The following is a 23,438-nucleotide window of genomic DNA, read 5'->3' as shown; positions in this document are numbered from 1 at the left end:
ATCAGATTTGGGCCTGAGTTTTGCCACGGCAAGCACCACTCACATTTTCTTCAGGAAATGTACCTCTCTAGTTTACTATGTAATTAAGAAAACTCCCTGTTTGCTATACAGTCACCCACAACCAACATACACAAACAGAAATACACACCTCCTGTTGAGCAAGGTTTGCGAGAAATATAAACAGTGACAGCAGGATGTCTGTCTACCCGATATAAGAGAGAGAGGAAGCGGCTGATCTCGAGACAGACTCGGTCAGAGGAACGAGACGATTACTGGTTCATGGGAAACCGTTTCATGACGTAACACTCGTTCACTGCCAACAGTCGTCTATGGCTGGAAACAGCCTTGAAATGGTCTTGTTACATCCATTAATGAGAATATAAGGTGATACAGCATTAATAAAGGTTAGGTAGGGGCCTCCTTTCTGTAATCACTGCCGAAACCTCTTGTGGCTTACATTCACTATTATTTTATTTTTATATAGGCCCAACATATTCCTCAGAAATTTACGGTTGTGAAGTTGTACATCATTACCCATCAGTCCCTGCACAGCGGAGCTTACAATCTAAGGGCCTTATCATAGTCCAGCGCATGCACACTTGATAGATGTATCAATTAAGAAGCCAGGGGAAGAACATAGAATCTCTGGTTGTGACACCCCACACTACAAATACTGACCTTGCAGAAGGGATTGGAGGGGGGGGGGGGTGTCAACCGAATAAAATTACCATAGTTTTCATTTGCTTATTATTGATGAAACCATGGGGATTCACCCTAAAAAAAAAAAAAAAAAAAAAAGGGGGTTGATTTGGTTCCTGATCCATAGACAACCCTTGCCAGCCTGAATGAGGTCTAAATTTACTGGTAAGCCCTTAAAGGAGAACTAAACCCCCCTTCCAAAAGCCCCTCTAAACTTTCTGAAATTGCCCACCCCCCCCCTCCCATCTCCCTTCCCGCAACGTGCATGGTTTTTTTTTACCAACACGTACCCTTTAAAGGAGAACTAAAGCTTAACTAACTAGGTTGAAATGTTGTACATGATGTTTTGTGCTTCTGTACCAGCCCAAGGCAACCACAGCCCTTTAGCAGTAAAGATCTGTGTATCCAAAGATGCCCCAGTAGCTCCCCATCTTCCGCCACCCCCCCTCCCATTACCTTATAACAAGGTTACAGATAGACGAGCTAAATGGAACAAGCCTTAAGGCCGGTTAGGGTGAATTTTTGGAGGAGTAATTATTTGTAGCCCTGGTTACCCCCTGGAACTATATAGCTCAAACCAAAGCCTGGACCTGTAAGGGGGCTCAATAAGTACAATTAACACTGATCAAGAAAAAAAAGAACACAACCCTCCTAATATGGCACTGGCCAATTTAGCCACGAGGGCTAAACTAAATCTTTTCCTTGAACCAACCTACCCAAAATAACCATATGATTGAACCCCCACTGTAAGTCATAAGATTTCAAACGAGTTCCTTTCCATTTCAATCCAATTTATAAGAACTAGGGATGCACCGAATCCACTATTTTGGATTCGGCCGAACCCCCGAATCCTTTGCGGGAGATTCGTCGGAATACCGAACCAAATCCTAATTTGCATATGCAAATTAGGGGTGAGAAGGGGAAAGCATATTTTACTTCCTTTCCCTCAGCCCCTAGTTTGCATATGAAAAATTAGGATTCGGATTCAGCCCGACAGAAGGATTCAGCCGAATCCGAATCCTTGATTCGGTACATCCCTAATAAGAACAAGTAAAAGAAAACACATAAGGAGCATTCATAGTGATTGCAGTAGCAGAGACAGAGGGTTCCTTTGTGCAAGGGTGTTTATTGAACACTGCTGTATGCAAAATATCATACATAAGTGCCAGAAATAGCTGCTTGCACGACTTTATACACAAGATCAGATGAAAGTGCAGAAACTCGTGCAAGTTGAAGGTACTTTTTTAGTATTACAGAGAAAAGGGAAATCATTTTTAAAAAATCAGGGTTATTTGAATAAAATGCCGTCTATGGGAGACGGCCTTTCTGTAATTCCGAGCATTCTGGATAACAGGTTTCTGGATAACAGATCCCATACCTGTATAATCTTGACGAGGAAGTTATAAACATCCAAGTACAGCTGGCTCCATAGAGGACAGAGCACCAAAGATTTGAAGTAGAGTTGAAACTTGAAGTAGAGTCCTGCAGCGGGTTACCCGTAAAAACCTGCAGGTAGAAGTTTCGGGTGCAAGTATAGACGGGGGTCGGAGGTTCTGCGGGTCACAGGTCGGGTTGCGGGTCTTCTAAATAAAAAGCTAAATAACTCAAAAACCACAGATACTACAAAATTGCAAATTGTTTCAAAATATCACGATCTACATCATACTAACCCTTAATTTAAAGGTGAACAATACCTTTAAGATCAGAGAGCTATACCCCCTTATACTAGGGATGCACAAATCCAGGATTCAGTTCAGGATTTGGCCAAGATTCTGGCTTTTCAGAAGGATTCGGCTGAATCCAAGTGCCTGGCTGAACCAAATCTGAATTTGAAAAAAAAAAAAAAAAAATTCATGCAACTTTTCATTAGGGTGCACCAAATCCACTATTTTGGATTCAGCCGAACCCAGAATCACGTAGGATTTGGCCGAATACCAAACCGAATCCTAATTTGCATATGCAAATTAGGGTGGGAAGGGGAAAACATTTTTTACTTCCTTGTTTTGTGACAAAAAGTCACGTGATTTCCCTCTCCGTTGGAAAACAAAAAGTCACGTGATTCGGATTCGGTTCTACCGGACAGAAGGATTGGGCCGAATCCGAATCCTGGCTGAATCCCGAACCGATCCTGGATTCGGTGCATCCCTACTTTTCATGATGTAAACAAGGAAGTGAAACATTTTTATTTTTTTTTAACGCACGCAGCTCGCTTTCCCCTTCATTTCCCCAATTTACATATGCAAATTAGGGTTCCAATTCGGTTCAGTATTTGGCCAAATCTTTCACAAAGGATTTGGTCAAATTCCGTGCATCCCTACCTCATGCTGTACTTTCGAAGGGAAAAATAAACCATACTTTTAAACAGGGTGTATTGTGCCTTTCAGTGTCAGGCAACCTTCAGTTCTTCCGATGCGGTTGAACTACAATACCCAGCATCCCACTGTCAGCTGAAGGACACAGGATTCCCTGTAGCCATGAGGATTCCTACTTTCGCCTTTTTCCAGCAGACACTGCTGATCCAATTTCCAATGAGTGCGGTCCCGCACACGCAGGTTATTTTAGGATATCTAATTGTCAAATACAGTCTCACACTGATTATCTTATTCCGAGAGCTGGTAGAGACCTTGCAGGGACATTAAATGAATTTATTACACACACACACACACACACACACAGACACTGGGCAGCCATGAAGTAGAACCAGAGGAGCACACAATCCAGAGATGAGATCACATTTATCAGGCAATGACTCCAGTAGAGATCTCACATCTGCAATGCAGAAGACTCTTCTCTTATACTCAGCACCCACAGCAAGCACCCTGCCAAGCCGACTCTTCTCTTATACTCAGCACCCACAGCAAGCACCCTGCCAAGCCTGGGACCCAGGGAGGGGCAAGGAGTAGGGTGCAGAAGGGTCAGCAAGGGAGGAGGCCAGGGTAAGACAAAGACATAACTGTTTACAAACATCGAGAACACAGCCCCAGATTACAGCATCTCCTTAATATAAGGGAGGTGACATCCCAGAGCAAACAACAAATTCATCTCCTTGTTGCAAATGCCTGAACCACAGGATTATATCCCTGCTACCAACTGGGTGAGGGTTTATGGGATGGTTTAACTTTTAGTATGTTATAGAATGGCCAATTCCTAACAACTTTTCAATTCTGACTAGTCTAGCTTTCAAACGGGGGTCGCTGACCCCATCTAAAAAAACAAATGTTCTGTAAGGCTACAAATGTATTGTTATTGCTACTTTTATTATTACTTATCTTTCTAATCAGGCCTCGAATATTCATATTGCAGAGAAGGACCGCATTGTTTCGATTCTGCGCTTCTCAATCCGACCGTCCGTAGAAAATTTGTAACAAATGTATATTGCAAAGTTGCGTAGGATGATGTTTTAATAGGGGGGTTGACATTTATAGCATAGTACTTTTGGAGTCAAATAAAAGGAAATAAAGCTTGAGAATTTACAGCAATGCTATGCAGTTTTACTGCATGTGTAGAGAAGCAGGGGGTCAAAGAGTTGGTGTTGGAGGGGGGATCTCTAAGTGCAAAATGCTAATTGAAACAAGGCATTTTTAATTTCTAAACTAAACTGTACTAGATGTTCATTTTATGTTTGAATGGGGAATTGGGTTTCTAATGCATGGAACTGGGTTATCTAAATGTTATTTTATATTAAAGCAGTTACTACCCGCCCACAAAAATAACAGAATGGCAGCATAACCCTGAAACGAGTTCAGCTGAAAATTAGAGATGCAAATGAAATTCTGGATATGGTTCATCCTCATTATAAACTGTTTTATGATAAAACAGACCAAAGACAGAAAACTATTTGCACCTTTCCCAGTGTAGACCCCCCAGGCCTCTGCCCACCTGCAGTCAATGAGACAGTGTGAGGCATAAATCAGATGTAAGTACTCTTCTCTGATCATTAAAGTGTGTGTGTGTTGTGGGCAATGGGATAAGACTGGCAGAAGCAAATTAAACCAGTTGGAGACAGGTAGGAGTGATGGTTGACAGATGTGTCCTTGTGTTTTCACTCATGATACAGGCAAAGGCTTAAAGGATAAGTAAACCTTTAAAACAAGTGAATGTAAAATTGATATGAGTGCTATTCTAAGCTCTTTTGTCATTTACATTCATTATTTATTTTCTTTTTATTCCAAGATATTAAGGGATACATGTGCTGTTAATATGAATGAATTTTGTTCCAACAGCGCCACCTGCTGGTCAGTTTCTGACCAGTCTGACCACCAAGTAGTCAAGGAAGTTGTCAGGAGAAAGAAAGAGGCTGCTCTGAGGTTCTTCTGCTTAGGAAAACAATTGGAAACCTTTCTCAAATCTTTCCTAAGCAGAAGAACATCAGAACAGCCTCTTTCTTTCTCCTGACAACTTCCTTGACTACTTGGTGGTCAGACTGGTCAGAAACTGACCAGCAGGTGGCGCTGTTGGAACAAAATTCATTCATATTAACAGCACATCCCTTAAAGGGGAAGGAAACCTAGTCGGCGCAAACCCCCGCCCCCCCCCTCCCGTTTGTTGCCCACCCTCCCTCCTCCCCCCTGGCCTACCCGTCCCGCTGGGCAAATGCCCCTAACTTGTTACTTACCCTTCTGCGCAGGTCCAGTCCAGGGAGTTCACAGACGACATCTTCTTCCACGCAATCTTCTTCCTGCTTTGAACGGCGCATGCGCAGTAGGATCATTTCGCCGGTACGATCTACTGCGCATGCGCAGTAGATCCGTACCGGCGAAATGATCCTACTGCGCATGCGCCAAAACGCCATTCACAGCAGGACGCAGATCGCGTGGAAGAAGATGTCGTCTGTGAACTCCCTGGACTGGACCTGCGCAGAAGGGTAAGTAACAAGTTAGGGGCATTTGCCCAGCGGGACGGGTAGGCCAGGGTGGAGGAGGGAGGGTGGACAACAAACGGGAGGGGGGGGGGGTTTGCGCCGAATAGGTTTCCTTCCCCTTTAATATCTTAGAATAAAAAGAAAATAAATAATGAGTGCAAATGACAAAAGTGCTTAGAATAGCACTCTCATAAATTTTACATTTACTTATTTTAAAGATTTACTTATCCTTTAAAGCTATACTGTACATGTGCAGGAGAGCAGCCCGTCTGATGCAAAACAACGGCTATGGCAGGGTTTTGCCCCTTGTTACCTGTGGCAACAATCAAAACCAACCTGAAGCAGCGTCTTCCCCAGTCACTTCAATTGGATAAGCCACAGGCTGTGCGGTGCCCATCAACTACAACAGTTAAAAATGCATGACATACTCATACTAAGCAAGGCTAAAAAGCCCAAGCACAAGCAAGGAATACACAAGAGCAACTCTTGTGGACTGATTTACAAACAGAGGTGATAAATTGCAAAAGCGCAATGGCCGATAACAACCAACCAGCCGCCTAATATTAATTACAAACTGAAAGGAAAGAGCTGACGGTGGTGCAATCAGCCACTTTTGTGTACCAAAAATACTCCAATTAACGAATGTTTCTTGAAACAAAGAGGGAAATTCACTGTATGAATTAAGATTAACCCAAGGCAATCAGATTTGAACAGTTACCAGGAATCATCACACAATGTAATCGTGGAGAATAGCTTAACCAGTGGGTGGCCTGTAGCCAGTGGTAGAGTCATGCAGGGTGTATTTTCTCATACCAGACCCATACCCGCAACCCTCAATTTTCCACCACTGATCCGCTACCCAAGCAGACCCGCAATAGGACAACTTGCCTTCGGACCTGGGGACACAAAGAATTAACATCACTTTGGACCAGAATCTGCACATAAATTGGAAAAAAAACTACCAGGACCACAGGGAAGGGTGGGAAGGATCCAGGCCACACCTTGGTTGGGTACCCAGCTGAGTTACCCACGGACTGCCCGCTCGTTCAGGGATTGGGGGATTTTTTGCCCGAAACCCGACCACTTTGCGGGTGTTCAGCGGACACCCAACCCGATGCAGGACTCTAGAGGGGCCGGAAAGAAGAAGTGACCTCTAACCTATTGTGGCCCAAAATCCCCATCCGTTTCTAACTGCAACTGGGAATGTCACTTATCTACAGTGATAGACAAACAATTAGATTCATTTATGTGCATTGCATAAGGGATGGGCCCCCAATCAGCGTCAGACTGGGGGGCCCACTGGGGCTGCTGCCTTGGGAGCCCCTTTCCACCATCCAGGACCCCCTACCACAGGCACAAAGCGGCCTCTGGCCACCCTCCCTGAGCCACTACCCACCCCCTGTCCTACCTTCTGTGTCCTTTAGCCGCGCAGGGGGCCTGGGAGGGAAGTCGGAAGCTTCAGGTTTCCGGGGCCCACCAGATTTTCTCCCGGTGTCCAGGCGGCCCAGTCAGACCAGGAAGCCTGTGTACTAGGCAGCCGAGACAGAAGCCGCACAGATAAGGGTCGTAATGTAGTAGAAACCTTGGACAGAGTGTTTGTTTTGTCTTATATTGAGACCCAAGCAAATAACATTACTGCCAAGTGACATTAGTCTGACACGAGTATTATTTACTCACTGACTGCTGCCAAATAGTTATTAAACTATTATGTGGTCTCTGCAATGTCACAGGCTGCACACCCTCGGAACGTTACCAAACCCAAATGGCTAAATCTTTACCTTCTGCTCCAAAAAGCTCATTGTCGGTTGGAAATCGAGTGATTTCTCAGCAGATTCGACATGTTCCTTGTGCCCCTTACAATAGTATCCTCTGCGACTGGATTAGGGGGCAGCAATGGGTCACTATGGAAAGGAGGAGGGGGAAGAAGAACATTGGGCAGTGTAAAGTCCCCAGCACATTCCAACCCTGTGGATACATAGGGAATTCTTCAAGTGTAATCGGATACAGCAGCAGAGTCAGGACATGGAATTTAAATGGAACCAGGGGTCACACCATAGCTGCCCAGGAATAAAGGAGCTGGGTGGCTGGAGGGGCGTTTCTTTTGTTCACGGTATGTACAAGGGGTTGGAAACCTGTTGCATGCCAGTAAAATTTTGTCTAAAGAAAAACAATATGAATTCTAAGAAACTCCCCGATATCCGTTTGTGCTAAATGCTCAGTGGGTTTAAAGCGATTTGTAATTGTAATTACTATTGAAACCACCGTCTGTCCCTTTCTCTTCCCAGTTGCTGGAGTTTCTGATTTTGAGACAACGTAGCAGAAGTCCACTTTTATTTTAAGGGGTAAATAAACCTATAAAATAAGTGAATGCAAAAATGATGAGGGGGCTATTCTAAGCACTTTTGTCATTTACATTCATTATGTGAAAATGAATGTAAAATACAATAGTGCTTAGAATTGCACTCTCATCATTTCTACATTCACTTATTTTAAAGGTTTAAAGTAGGGATGCACCGAATCCACTTTTTTGGATTCGGCCGAACCCCCGAATCCTTCGTGAAAGATTTGGCCGAATACCGAACCAAATCGGTGGGAAGGGGGAAAACATTTTATACTTCCTTGTTTTGTGACAAAAAGTCGTGCAATTTCCCTCCCGCCCCTAATTTGCAAAAGCAAATTAGGATTTGGATTCGGTTCGGCCGGGCAGAAGGATTCGGCCGAATCCCGAACCGAATCCTGGATTCGGTGCATCCCTAATTTAAAGGTTTACTTATCCTTTAACTTGTTCATTAATGACTTAGGGGAGGGTGTTGTAAGTAATGTATCAGTGTTTGCAGTTGAAACAAAACTCTCCAGCCCAATTAATTCCATCCAGGATGCGGCACTTGCAACAGGATCTTGACAAACTGGCAATCTGGGCAGCTAAGTGGCAGATGAGATTCAATGTTGATAAATGTAAAGTCCTGCACCTGGGATGTAACAATATCCACTTATACCCTTAATGGGACTGCACTAGGCAAATCCATAATGGAAAAGGACCTTGGAGTCCTTGTAGATGATAAACTTGTCTGTAGCAAGTAATGCCAGTCAGCAGCATAAAGGGGCAAATAAGGTCTTGAGTTGTATTAAATGGGGCAGAGATTCACGGGAGGAAGGCGTTATTCTTCCACTGTATAGAGCACTGGTAAGGCCCCATCTAGAATATGCCGTACAGTTTTGGTCTCCATCACTCAAACAGGACATTATTTCAGCCAGATGTGAGCAACGTTTCTACAACATTTCTAGACTACTTTACTACTTTAGTCAAGCTTTAGTTCTCCTTTAAAACTCACCAGCTTCTACTTATTCTGAAATAAAGATGAAGAGGTTAGCGCATAGACAGAATGGGAGCTGCTATTGCTGCTAATGGCCTATCGTCTCCGTATTAGGACAGGGAACGTGTCAACCGCACTAGAATGATGACAAAGGGTCAAAATTCGAGAGAAGTAAAGCAGGGTGACAAGCCTGGGCACATACAACTATCAGCCATGGCTCCTTACTCAAGATTGGATAATTGCTAAAGAGTAAAGTGCTGCTTACCTCTAAATTAGGGGTTTCCTAAAACACTTAGAATGAAAGGCATATTAACACTCAGAAGCACAAGTAAAAGGGATTCTGTTATGATTTTTATGGTGTCGTTTTTATCTCTAAATGACACTGTTTACACTGCAAATAATTCACTGTACAATATAAAATGTCATTCCTGAACCAACAAGTGTATTTAGTTGTAATATTGGTGTGTAGGTGCATCTCAGGTCATTTTGCCTGGTCATGTGATTTCAGAAAGAGCCAGCACTTTAGGATGGAACTGCTTTCTGGCAGGATGTTGTTTCTCCTACTCAATGTAACTGAATGTGTCTCAGTGGGACCTGGATTTTACTATTGAGTGCTGTTCTTATATCTACCAGGGAGCTGTTATCTGGTTACCTTCCAATTGTTCTATTGTTAAGCTGTAGGGGAGGGAAGGGGGGGTGAGATTTAGGAATGCACCGAATCCACTATTTTTGGATTCGGCTGACCCTCCGAATCCTTTGCGAAAGATTCGGCCTATTACCGAACAGAATCCTAATTTGCATATGCAAATTAGGCAAATTAGGGGTGGGAACGGGGAAAAATTTTGCTTCATTTTGTGACAAAAAGTCACGTGATTTACACCCCTGCCCTAATTTGCATATGTTAATTAGGATTCAGATTCAGTTAGGCCGGGCAGAAGGATTCTGCCAAATCCTGCTGAAAAAGGCCGAATCCTGAACGGAATCCTGGATTCGGTGCATCCCTAGTGAGATTATTCCAAATTGCAATACAGCAGTAAAGAATTACTGAAGTTTATCAGAGCACAAGTCACATGACTGGGGGCAGCTGGGAAACTGACAATATTTCTAGCCCCATGTCGGATTTCAAACTTAAATAACGAAAAATCTGTTTGCTTTTTTGAAAAACAGATTTCAGCGCAGAATTCTGCTGGAGCAGCTCTATTGACTGAAGCGTTTTGGGAAAAAACAAAATTTTTCCATTACAGTATCCCCTTTAAGGCACAGCCAACACAATAGGGGTGGCAGACAGAGGGTATATAGATTCTCAAACCGAGTATGGGTAAAGCTGGCACACACAAAAAGATCAGATGTAAATATAAACATGGAGGCAGCATCACGAATGCCGCTTCAGACGGCTTAAATGCCAGAAACGCATGCGTGTGATCAGTTATCCGGAAACTAGTTATCCGAATTATGGAAAGGCCGCCTCCCATAGACTCCATTAAAATGGAATAATCCAAATTTTTTAAATATATTTTTCTGTGTAATAATAGAACAGTAGCTTGTTCTTGATCCCAACTAAGATCTAATTAATCCTTATTGCAGACAAAACTAGCCTATTGGGTGATTTTCTAGTAGACTTAAGATATGAAGATCCGTTATCTGGAAATCCTCAGGTCCTGAGCATTCTGGTTAACCTGTCCCATACCTGTTCCTTGTATTGGATTCCCAACTAAGATATAATTATTCCTTATTGGAAGCAGAACCAGCATAAACAGCATACATAAAAAGCAAAGGATGCAGAGAGAAAACAAATTTGAGCTTTGCCCAAGAGAGCCATAACAAAGAGGTGAATGGCTCATAAAACAAGCCCTCAAATATCCAAATTTTCTCCTCCAGCATTAGAGAGAACTGGGTAACACACCTCATAAAACAAAACCCAAAACACAACCCGGTTTTCTCCTCCCGTCCTGTCGCTGCAGATAGGGTTGCCACCCGGCCGGTATTTTACCGGCCTAGCCGGTAAAACACCTGCCAAGGCCAGGGCCGGTATTACAAATTTACCGGCAATGCAGTTTCCGGTAATTTGTAATATCCTTTAAAAAAAGCCCTCGGCCTGCCCCCCATTTGCGCAGAACTTACCTTTTTTGTAGTCTTCTTCGCATCGCCGCGGTGTTGCTCCGCCCCTTTTTGTTATGTGCTGCGTATCCCCGCCCCTTTTTGCATCATGGTCCGCCTCCTTTTTGTACCCGCCCCCCACCGGCTGGTTATTTTTTTCATTAAAGGTGGCAACCCTAGCTGCAGATCAGTCTACGAAGACTAAATAAACGGCAACGTCTTATTTTAAGGAACGGAGAGCATTTAGGAACAGTGGGTGGTCGGTGCATTTGTGCCTATAAAACTTGCAGAGAATTGTGAGAAGTCAAACAAACTTGTAAATTGTTGTTTATGTTTCATTTCCTACTACTCTCTCTTTATTTTTTTACGACCTTGTTTCAGTTACAATTGACAGTTACAATTGACAGCTTTCCCCAGAATCTGCTCTAGCCCTAATGCCCTCCTCCTGGAGATTCAATAAGTAGGATGGGAGAAGGGCAAATGTTGTAAAACATTGGTATAGATTTAAAAGGAGAACTAAAGCCTAAAGGAATGTGTTCAAAAATGCTGTGTACAGAGCTTTAAGGGCATGTAAAGGCAAAAAAAATAAAATCCAATTTTGACTTTCTTTAATGAAAAAGAAACCTATCTCGAATATACTTTAATAAAAAAAATGTGTACCGTTTTTATAAGAAACCTGACTGTATGCAGTGACATTCTCCCTTCATTTACTGCTGTGGATAGGAATTGTCAGACAGTCCCTAACTGCTCTGCAGGGAAACAATCATACTTATGAACAGCAGGAGGAGCCCCTGCCTTACTTCCCAGCCATGCAGAACTCAAGCAGCTTTGTTTGTTTCCCTGTAGAGCAGTCGGCGACTGTGTAGAGATTTGTATTGGATTTTATTTTTGCCTTTAAATCCCCTTTACTGTTTCCAACTCCAGCTGCAGGGACAAAGATCATGGAGCTTGATTTAAACAGATGAACTGGGATTCTATTGGGAGGATTATTTTGCTGCAGCCACTGGTTCTGCAGAGTTGGAGAAAGTTTGTATTAAACAATACAAAAACTATAAAATTCACATTAGATTACATGACAACACAGGACCCAGTGCAGTCTGTATATTCTGATTATTAGTCAGTCTTGCTGTATCGGCTTCTGGCAGATGTTATTTGACTTGTGCTGTTTTGATCATTTATGATGATCCCTAAGCAGCAGCCCAGACCACACTGAGCATGTGCACAGTCTTGGTCTTGTAAAGATTTATAACAAAGTTACAAGATGGTGACTCCCTGTGGCCAACTTTGAAAGCATAAATCATTTGTTTGATTAGGCTTGTGGTGCAGTAAGTTCATGTTTATGTTTAATATATAAAATACAGCATTTCTATTGATATTTTAGACTTTACTTCCCCTTTAATGTGCCAGCCCAAACATTCAGCAGGCCTATAAAAAAAAGTAATGATCCCTGACTACAAGTTTTGTACAAAGGAGCTCACCATCTTTTGACTTGTTAGTCCTTACGCTCAGGTAAATGACAGCAGCCCAGAGCATGTGCTGGGGATCAGGTCATAAATATTCTGTCAGCTCTAATCACATTAATGCACTGGTAGGATTTTTTTTATTCTGACACAGCAGTACAATTTAAAGCTGCTATGCAGTGGAACAGAAATCCAGGAGACATTTACTAAGTAGAGAAGAAGGTGCTGATTCAAACATGACTAAGGCTTTGAAAGTGCAAATCCAACTACCCATAAATAACCATAGCACAACATTAAAAAAAAAAAAAAAACGACTAATTTTCCTGCTGAACTGGGCTTTATACAACCTTTGCTGTCATAGTTTTATGGGATCTCTCTGTACAGACTATGAGCAAACTTAGGGGCTGTTCCTGCTGAATTGTGCTTAGTACAGGGAATACCTATGCTGCCATAGTTTTATGGGATCTCTCTGTACAGACTATGAGCAAACTTAGGGACTGTTCCTGCTGAATTTTGCTTAGTACAGAGGAATACTTATGCTGCCATAGTTTTATGGGATCTCTCTGTACAAACTATGAGCAAACTTAGGGACTGTTCCTGCTGAATTGTGCTTAGTACAGGGAATAATTATGCTGCCATAGTTTTATGGGATCTCTCTGTACAAACTATGAGCAAACTTAGGGACTGTTCCTGCTGAATTGTGCTTAGTACAGGGGAATACTTATGCTGCCATAGTTTATGGGATCTCTCTGTACAAACTATGAGCAAACTTAGGGACTGTTCCTGCTGAATTGTGCGTAGTACAGGGAATACTTATGCTGCCATAGTTTTATGGGATCTCTCTGAACAAACTATGAGCAAACTTAGGGACTGTTCCTGCTGAATTGTGCGTAGTACAGGGAATACTTATGCTGCCATAGTTTTATGGGATCTCTCTGAACAAACTATGAGCAAACTTAGGGACTGTTCCTGCTGAATTGTGCTTAGTACAGAGGAATACCTATGCTGCCATAGTTTTATGGGATCTCTCTGTACAGACTATGAGCAAACTTAGGGGACTGTTCCTGCTGAATTGTGCTTAGTACAGGGGAATACCTATGCTGCCATAGTTTTATGGGATCTCTCTGTACAAACTATGAGCAAACTTAGGGACTGTTCCTGCTGAATTGTGCTTAGTACAGGGAATACTTATGCTGCCATAGTTTTATGGGATCTCTCTGTACAAACTATGAGCAAACTTAGGGACTGTTCCTGCTGAATTGTGCTTAGTACAGGGGAATACTTATGCTGCCATAGTTTTATGGGATCTCTCTGTACAAACTATGAGCACACTTAGGGACTATTCCTGCTGAATTGTGCTTAGTACCTGTACATAATATAGTATTTCCCAGATTTACAGATTTCTCCTGGTTAAACCAAGCCTTATATATTCCATTTTTGAAAACATTCACTACCCCCTTAAATTGTCTAAAAAACAATATGGGGGCTATAATAGTTGAAACGTAAACTTAATCAAAACTGCAAGCCAAGGAACACCTTCAGAGAAGGGAAGGAGAAACAAGCCAAGAACCAATCAATTTACCTCTTAGGCCATTTTACGCAGAGCTTGCACTTATCTGCAACCGGTCAGTTAACCCCTTAATGGTCCCTGCACATAACATCTATTCAAGCAATATCGCCTTCTATTTTATAGTCCTTTGCAGGGTTTTGTGAAACTGGGGGGAAAAACAGGAAATGACACAGAAAGCCCATCTGCAAGTAAAAAAAAAAAAGCCAATGAACGCAAACCCATTAAACCATTAAACCCTGCTTGTGTACCTTGCCAAGGTGATCCCCCATCTGTTTCCTCGGGACTGTATAAACTCCAGCACAGCCACCCTGCTCCGTTCTTCTGGCACAGAATCATAGTCACTAGCTCAGTACTACGCTTTGCAAGGGGTTAATATGGGCTGGCTGGTAGGAGAATCTTTTCAGCGATTATACTAGGAAAGGAATCAATTAGCACATTACAACTGCAGACAACACCAAAGTCTAGGCTTACGTTAACCCAATCATTAATTCAATCTATGCAGAATTTTGAACCAGAAGAGAAAAACGTTAAAAGGCCTAAAGAACAGAAATAGAAAATAAATATGGCAAAGATAAAGAGAGTCACATCTATAGTGTCACTAAGCACCAGCGGGTGCCATTATGTCTCTACTATGAAGTTTGTACAAAGCAACCTTTACTTCTACTATATTACTAGGTTGCAAAAGTTACTAGACCCTCAGCCTGCAGCTCTGTGCCTTTATATGGTCATAGAACAACCCCTCAGTGACTTCTAATATCCTTATCATTTACAATAGGGGGTACATTATCCCTTATAATACATGAGTGATACTCAGAGTTCCCTGTATAACTCAGCCTGCAGCTCTGTGCCTTTATATGGTCATAGAACAACCCCTCAGTGACTTCCAATATCCTTATCATTTACAGTAGGGGGTACATTATCCCTTATAATACATGAGTGATACTCAGAGTTCCCTGTATAACTCCCTGCAGCCTTGTGCCTTTATATGGTCACAGAACAACCCCTCAGTGACTTCTAATATCCTTATTTACAGTAGGGGGTACATTATCCCTTATAATACATGAGTGATACTCAGAGTTCCCTGTATAACTCAGCCTGCAGCCTTGTGCCTTTATATGGTCACAGAACAACCCCTCAGTGACTTCTAATATCCTTACCATTTACAGTAGGGGGTACATTATCCCTTATAATACATGAGTGATACTCAGAGTTCCCTGTATAACTCAGCCTGCAGCCTTGTGTCTTTATATGGTCACAGAACAACCCCTCAGTGACTTCCAATATCCTTATCATTTACAGTAGGGGGTACATTATCCCTTATAATACATGAGTGATACTCAGAGTTCCCTGTATAACTCAGCCTGCAGCCTTGTGCCTTTATATGGTAACAGAACAACCCCTCAGTGACTTCTAATATCCTTATCATTTACAGTAGGGGGTACATTATCCCTTATAATACATGAGTGATACTCAGAGTTCCCTGTATAACTCAGCCTGCAGCCTTGTGCCTTTATATGGTCACAGAACAACCCCTCAGTGACTTCTAATATCCTTATTTACAGTAGGGGGTACATTATCCCTTATAATACATGAGTGATACTCAGAGTTCCCTGTATAACTCAGCCTGCAACCTTGTGTCTTTATATGGTCACAGAACAACCCCTCAGTGACTTCTAATATCCTTATCATTTACAGTAGGGGGTACATTATCCCTTATAATACATGAGTGATACTCAGAGTTCCCTGTATAACTCAGCCTGCAGCCTTGTGCCTTTATATGGTCACAGAACAAGCCCTCAGTGACTTCTAATATCCTTATCATTTACAGTAGGGGGTACATTACCTCTTATAATACACAAGTGATACTCAGGGTTCCCTGTAAATTTCAGCCTGCAGCCTTTACATGTTCATAGAATTCCTCTGTGATTTCTAACAATTGTACCAACGACCAACCTGTCCAGCAGAACAGGAAGCTGCCTATGGTCTCCTATTGTAAGGCTGCAACAAAACATAACAGGATATTATTCAGAGTAATTATTATGTATCCAGTCTAATATCTTTTCTCATAATGGAAATAGGACGGTGCACCTGCTGTGATACGGCCTATTGACACATCAGGACGATGCAGACTATACAAGAAAACCCATTTCCAAGAGAAGGGTCCATAGAAGGCATGAACTTGGGGAACAGAGTGTGTTATACCACCTGTCATTGAACTCATAGGGGGGGATTTCTGCTCAAATATCCCCGGCAGTTTTTTTCAGGCTGAAATCTGCTCCATGCATACAGTGACAGGCTGCTGCCATTAGCATAAGGACTGGCAGTTGGGCTGTAAGTGGCGATTTCTCATTGGCATAAACCATGCCTAATGTTTTTTGCAGCAACAATCTCCTGACATTTCACCATCTGTTAATTTACATGTATGGGTATAAAACCTGTTATCCAGAATGCCAGGGACCTGGGGTTTTCCGTATAACAGATCTTTCTGTAGTTTGGATCTTCATCCCTGAAGTCTAAAAGAAAATCATATAAACATTAAGGGGCACATTTACTTAGCTCGACTGAAGGATTATAAGTATTTTTTTGGCTACTTCGACCATCGAATCTACTACTTCGAATCGAACAATTTGAACTAAAAATAGTTTGACTATTCAACCATTCGATAGTCAAAGTACTGTCTCTTTAAAAAAAACTTTGACCACCTACTTCGCCACCTAAAACCTACCGAGCACCAATGTTAGCCTATAGAGGAAGGTCCCCATAAGCTTTCTAAGTTTTTTTTGATCGAAGGTAAATCGTTCGATCGATGGATTAAAGTCCTTCGAATCAATCATTCATGCAGTAAATCCTTTGACTTCGATATTTGAAGTCGAAGGATTTTACTTCGATGGTCGAATATCGAGGGTTAATCAACCCTCGATATTCGACCCATAGTAAATGTGCCCCTAAATAAAGCCAATAGGCTGGTTTTGCTTCCAGCAAGGATTAATTATATCTTAGTTGGGATCAAGTACAAGCAACTGTTTTATTATAGGTATAGGACCGGTTATCCAGAAAGCTGGGGTCCTGGGGTTTTCTGGATAATGGGTCTTTCTGTAATTTGGATCTTCATACCTTAAGTCTACTAGAAAATCATATAAACATTAAATAAAGCCAATAGGCTGGTTTTGCTTCCAATAAGGATTACATCTTAGTTGGGATCAATTAGAATGTACTGTTTTATTATTAAAGAGAAAGGGGAATTTATTTTTAATTCTTTTTTTTATCAGGATAAAATTGAGTCTATGGGAGATGGCCTTTGTGGAATTTGGAGCTTTCTACATTATAGATCCTATACCTGTATCTATAAAGCAATAGTTGTCTTTTACATACTGACATATACACAAATGACACTAGATTTCATCTCATTCACAAAAAAAAAAAAAAAAAAGGACATTAACCGTACCAATCCCAAAAGAAACTGCGCTGCATGTGCGAGACTTATCTGCTAGGAGCTTGTGACTCCGACCCAAGTCTTTATCTCTCCATGCCATAAGCACTAAAATTAGATTGCAAGCAAAGAGGCTTCATGTTTCACTTCTGCCTCTGAAACGCTATGGATATTTCACAGACATGCTCTCCCCACCCTTTAGTGATTGTACAGATAAATAAAATACTGAGCACAACAAATTGCCTGTTCCAACATTTCTATACAGGTATTGGACCTGTTATTCGGAAACCCGTTATCCAGAAAGCTCCGAATTACTGGAAGGCCTTCTCCCACAGACTCCATTTCATCCAAATAATCCAAATTTTGAAAAATGATTTCCTTTTTCTGTGTAATAATAAAACAGTAGCTTGTACTTGATCCCAACTAAAATATAATTAATCCTTATTGGAAGCAAAACCAGCCTATTGGGTTTATTTAATGTTTATATGATTTTCTAGTAGACTTAAGGTATGAAGATCCAAATTTCAGAAAGGTCAGTTATCTGGAAAACCCCAGGTCCCGAGCATTCTGGATAACAGGTCCAATGCCTGTAAAAGCTTTTAGCTCAGTTGAGAGGCAGCAACCCAGGGGTTAATGGAATCCAGGCTATGCATAGCCATTAGAGTCACTGGCATGCTGGGCCTTTAAAGAGAGTTGTTAAGCTAAAAGCCTAGTAGGATAAAACAGTCTAAAAAAGCTAATATCTCAAAAACCACTAACAATAGAAAATGTGGTTCACACTAAATATGGTTTAAATTTTGGGGTTTGTGTCCCCTTTAATCCTAATCACCATTTCAATATAGCTACAAATATCTATTCATTTTTAAGCTACTGTATTTATTACTGCATCTGCAGGGCTCATTTATAAACATTGGGCAAATCTGCCCACGGTAGTAATACATCCCAACGTTTTGGAAACAAAAAGAGGGACAAAAAAGTTGGTTGCTATGGGTTACTGCACAGGTGTAAATTCGCCCAATGTTTATAAATGAGCCCCATTGACTTTCTTTTCCCCAACCTCGCAGAAATCTCTGCACTAACACCCCAGTTCTCACAGTGCATTAAACACCCTGGTCTTTGCTAGTGAAGCATTTAACACAGCAACACGTAGTCAGGACCAGCAGTGCAGAAAGAGGAAAGGGCAGACAATTACTGCGTTCCCAGCAATATGCAATGATTGTTTATGGGGAAAGTTGCTCAGAATGACATTTTCTTTCATGATGCAAATTGTTTTTCTATTTCGGTCATTAGTCCCTCCGTGAGAAGATGACTTTCATGCTCCGTATTAGAGCGTTCATGCTCAGTATTAGAGCGTGTTACAACAGGAGAGATTGGGAGAGAACACACTATGAGGATTAAGTAATAAACTCATATAAAAGGAATGCAGCTTTATAACACGGAGACCTTTGCAGGAACAGATAATCCAGGGCAAAGGCAAGGATTAGATTACTTAACTGTATTAGACTAGACCACAATGAATTTACAAAGCCATAAAAAAGCAGAGTCAAATGAATATATTAAGGTGGAAACCTAAATAGTAATTATTCCGGGGACGGCCCTGCACTACAGGTACCAACACATACCTCCCAACTGTCCCTTTTTCGGAGGGACAGTCCCTCTTTTGACAGCTCAACCCGCAGTCCCTCATTTCTACTGGAAAGTCCCTCTTTTCTCTGCACTGAACAGCCAGAAAAAGAAACAAAGTTTCTCACTTAATTGGCTTTTAGCAGAGAGCCCAGAACAGCTAACAGGTGCAAATAAGATACTTTGTAACAATTTTGAGACACAAAAACACAGTTTAGATAAGAAGAAATATTTTCAAACTTTCATAACCTGCCAAATTTTGTAAAACACACACGGTGTGGGCCACAGAAAGGGGTGTGGTCAAAAATTTGCTGCGCTACTTGCGGAAAAATTTTTTTGTCCCTCTTTTTACTTAAAAAATGTTGGGAGGTATGCCAACAGAGGGGGCCAAATCCATGCTGCCCTTTAGGTTATCTATTTACCCTTCTAAGAAGGAAAGTGCCTTTAAATGGTGAATTTAATATCACTTTTCTGAAAATGTCCTCCCAAAACAGCTGAAAATAAAACATGTATCAGACAAAAATTACAGGGATTCGGTCATAACAGTCACTGTCCAACAGTTAGAGAAATCCAGTATTGTTAATAAGGAAGCACCCCCAAATTCCTCCCTAATTGGCTTTTACCACCCAGGAATGTTCTGGGCACACAATAAAACTGTCATATTGATTCCCTTAGACAGTACAGTATGAGGGTATAGCTTATTGTGTGCCCAGAACATTCCTTCTCTGTATATTTGTATTTATACATATGGGAGGAGGAGGTGCCATATTGATTCCCTTAGACAGTACAGTATGAGGGTATAGCTTATTGTGTGCCCAGAACATTCCTTCTCTGTATATTTGTATTTATACATATGGGAGGAGGGAGGTGCCATATTGATTCCCTTAGACAGTACAGTATGAGGATATAGCTTATTGTGTGCCCAGAATATTCCTTCTCTATATATTTGTATTTATACATATGGGAGGAGGAGGTGCCATATTGATTCCCTTATACAGTACAGTATGAGGGTATAGCTTATTGTGTGCCCAGAACATTCCTTCTCTGTATATTTGTATTTATACATATGGGAGGAGGAGGTGCCATATTGATTCCCTTAGACAGTACAGTATGAGGGTACAGCTTATTGTGTGCCCAGAACATTCCTTCTCTGTATATTTGTATTTATACATATGGGAGGAGGAGGTGCCATATTGATTCCCTTAGACAGTACAGTATGAGGGTATAGCTTATTGTGAGCCCAGAACATTCCTTCTCTGTATATTTGTATTTATACATTTGGGAGGAGGGAGGTGCCATATTGATTCCCTTAGACAATACAGTATGAGGGTGTAGCTTATTGTGTGCCCAGAACATTCCTTCTCTGTATATTTGTATTTATACATATGGGAGGAGGAGGTGCCATATTGATTCCCTGCTTAGACAGTACAGTATGGGGGTATAGCTTATTGTGTGCCCAGAGCATTCCTTCTAAGGGAAACAATATGGCATATTCCTCCCATATGTTTACATAGAAATATATAGAGAATGAAGGTTCTGGGCACACAAGCTATACCTCATGCTGTTTTTTGTTCTGCAAGAAAAATAATAGAAGTTTGGATCCCTAATGAGAGAGCGATTTAGATGCCTAGTTGCTTCCCCCCTTCATCAAAGAAATATGTTTCCGGCCCCACAACCCACTTCTTTATGCTCAGCCATATTTGCTATAAAAGGGATTATGTGAATTTCTAGAGGCCCCTGAAGAAGGCGCTTGTGAAACATTTTGGCAAGGGCTCAAAGAAATGTTTTTAGAATAAATGTATGCTTCCAGCACACTCAATTAATAAAAATCAGTATGGCAGAAAAAGGCCTAATAGGCAGTGAAAGCAGGCAGCCCACACCTTCAAGCAGTTAAACGCTTTCAGGCGATACCGATTTAGGTAACAATTCCTAATTTATTTGAATTCTGGGAAGAAGATGCCATATTTATTAAAAAAAATAAAAAATAAAAAAACTGTTCCTGCTGAATTGTGCTTCGTACAAGGGAATACTATGCTGCCATAGTTTTATGGGATCTCTCTGTACAGACTATGAGCAAACTTAGGGACTGTTCCTGCTGAATTGTGCTTAGTACAGAGGAATACCTATGCTGCCATAGTTTTATGGGATCTCTCTGTACAGACTATGAGCAAACTTAGGGGCTGTTCCTGCTTAATTGTGCTTAGTACAGGGAATACCTATGCTACCATAGTTTTATGGGATCTCTCTGTACAGACTATGAGCAAACTTAGGGGCTGTTCCTGCTTAATTGTGCTTAGTACAGGGAATACCTATGTTGCTATAGTTTTATGGGATCTCTCTGTACAGGCTACAAACAAACTTAGGGGGCTGTTCCTGCTGAATTGTGCTTAGTACAGGGGAATACCTATGATGCCATAGTTTTATGGGATCTCTCTGTACAGACTATGAGCAAACTTAGGGGCTGTTTCTGCTAAACTGCTTAGTACAGGGGAATAGCTATGCTGCCATAGTTTAGTTGGCGGCCTTTTCTTTATTGGTAGCTTTCTGGATAACAGATGCAATACCTGAATGTATCTGTAAAGACTATAAGCAAACTTAGGTGTATGTTCCTGCTGAACTGTGCTTAGTATAAAGGTACTGATTGCTGGAATTTGTACCATTGCAATTTTGGAAGGGTTATATGAATAATCCCAGCTTCTCCATGCTGTTACAGCCAAGGGCGAAAGGGCCTCACTATATTTATGATATGAGATTAGCTGCCATTGGGTCACACGGCCAAGAGCGCAGGATTAGCCCAGATCGAAAGGAGGTTTACAGACAAATCTTGAGCCGCAGTTTTCCCCAAAGCAAAAGGACGCCCGGGGCTGCTCCAGAGACGAGGGAATCAAAGCAGCACAGAAGGCAAAGATTAACCGACAGAGCTGAAAATGTATTTTATAATACAGGGAATCAAAGCCCAACGTGTCAGGGAAAGGGTTAAATTTTCCTGCGAGGAACATTAATATACACAGTGTGCAATGAGGTCACTGTGACACAGGGCAATCGCAGGGTGTGCTCTTAAAGGGGCCAGGAGCACAGATTTATAGGAAGGAGGATGGGGCAAGTGAAAATCATTACCAAAATTACGGAAAAGGAAACTTCATTCCAAGTTGCCTCCAAACCTGCTCTTAGGCGCCAGCATGACAGGGAAAATTGCACGCGCTATGTAAGAGTCTAGCAGAGCAAGCTTTCTTTTTTTTATATTGATTTTCAGGGTTTTAAATCTTAAATCCTAAAACTCAGCATTCAAATAGTTCTTCTAGACTACAAGGGGGGACTACAATGATGGCCCACGTAGAAGGGCTTGAAGCCAAAAAAATTAAAAGAAAAGTAGAAGCATTAGCATGAATCTTCAGTCGCTTTAGATTGTCAGCTCTTATGCTCAAGTACTTCTAATGCTATCGTTTTAATCTACAACCCGTATTTCCTTATATATTTTAAAGGGGGGCTAAACCACTCACCCAAGGGGTGGATCACTAAGATGTTAATGATGAGCCTACTTGGGCCTTGCCAAATACACAAGAGAGTCTCAGGTTTGATGATATGAACCATAAACACAGAAGGAAGATTGGAAAAACTAAATTTATGTATTTCTGGAGTATGGAATTACCTTGATAAAAGCTTATTATCCTATCTGCTAAGCAGGCCTAAACACTAAGTGAGCTCAGCACATTTGTCCTGGGGGATCGCGTCTCTGCCTGAATATAATCGCCGGCTTATCGGAGCACCAGAGATGTTATCAGTCTACCAAAAACACGAGTGCCGCCAAACGCACAATCCCCGAATATTTACAAGCGCATCGGTAATAAACTCATACAGCGCTCGTGGCTCAGATACAAGGGGGGCAAGAGGCAAACCTCCTCTAACTTTAAAGAGCAGACTACTTAGCCAGCACTTCTAGGCGGCTCTTGAATTAACTATTTTAAGTGCCTAAAAAGATATTTATTTAGTCTATTTTCCCCATTTAAGGGTTGGGTCCAGGTCAGGTTGAGTCCAGGGTCGGGTCAGCTTTTTACCGACCCACTTATCACCAAAGGACTCCTATAACCAAGATATTTAGGCTGTTTTCCCCCATTTTAGGGCAGGACTCCACGGACAATTCCCGCCGCACTGTGCAAAATCGCAGGCGTCACGTCGGATGCGATGGAAATAAGGTAAGTAATTGTATTGACGGATCGTGTCGCAGCATTGATGAGACAGGACTGTCGGATGCAGACGCTGCATGCATGCATCAGACAGTCGCGTCGCATCAATGCTGCGACACGATCCGACAATACAATTACTTAACTTACTTCCATCGCATCCAAGCGTCCATGGAGTCCTGCCCTAAGGGTCGGGTTGGGTC

General features: G+C 41.8%; 1 protein-coding gene across 7 annotated transcripts in view; it reads right to left on the bottom strand.

Moving 5' to 3' along the window:
* Positions 1-23,438, bottom strand: part of mical3.S (microtubule associated monooxygenase, calponin and LIM domain containing 3 S homeolog) — a 118,944-nt gene that overhangs the window by 75,945 nt on the left and 19,561 nt on the right. The window contains exon 1 of one of the 7 annotated variants that reach the window (XM_041587910.1): positions 2,078-2,255. The exons of the other annotated variants lie outside the window; for them this stretch is intronic. The gene's annotated coding sequence lies outside the window, so the exon portion shown is untranslated. Of the gene's footprint in view, positions 1-2,077; positions 2,256-23,438 lie in introns of those variants that run through there. 7 annotated transcript variants of the gene reach the window in all.

This window comes from Xenopus laevis, chromosome 3S (assembly GCF_017654675.1).
Source record: "Xenopus laevis strain J_2021 chromosome 3S, Xenopus_laevis_v10.1, whole genome shotgun sequence".
Classification (NCBI taxonomy): Eukaryota; Metazoa; Chordata; class Amphibia; order Anura; family Pipidae; genus Xenopus; species Xenopus laevis.
This window is presented reverse-complemented; position numbering and strand designations above follow the sequence as displayed.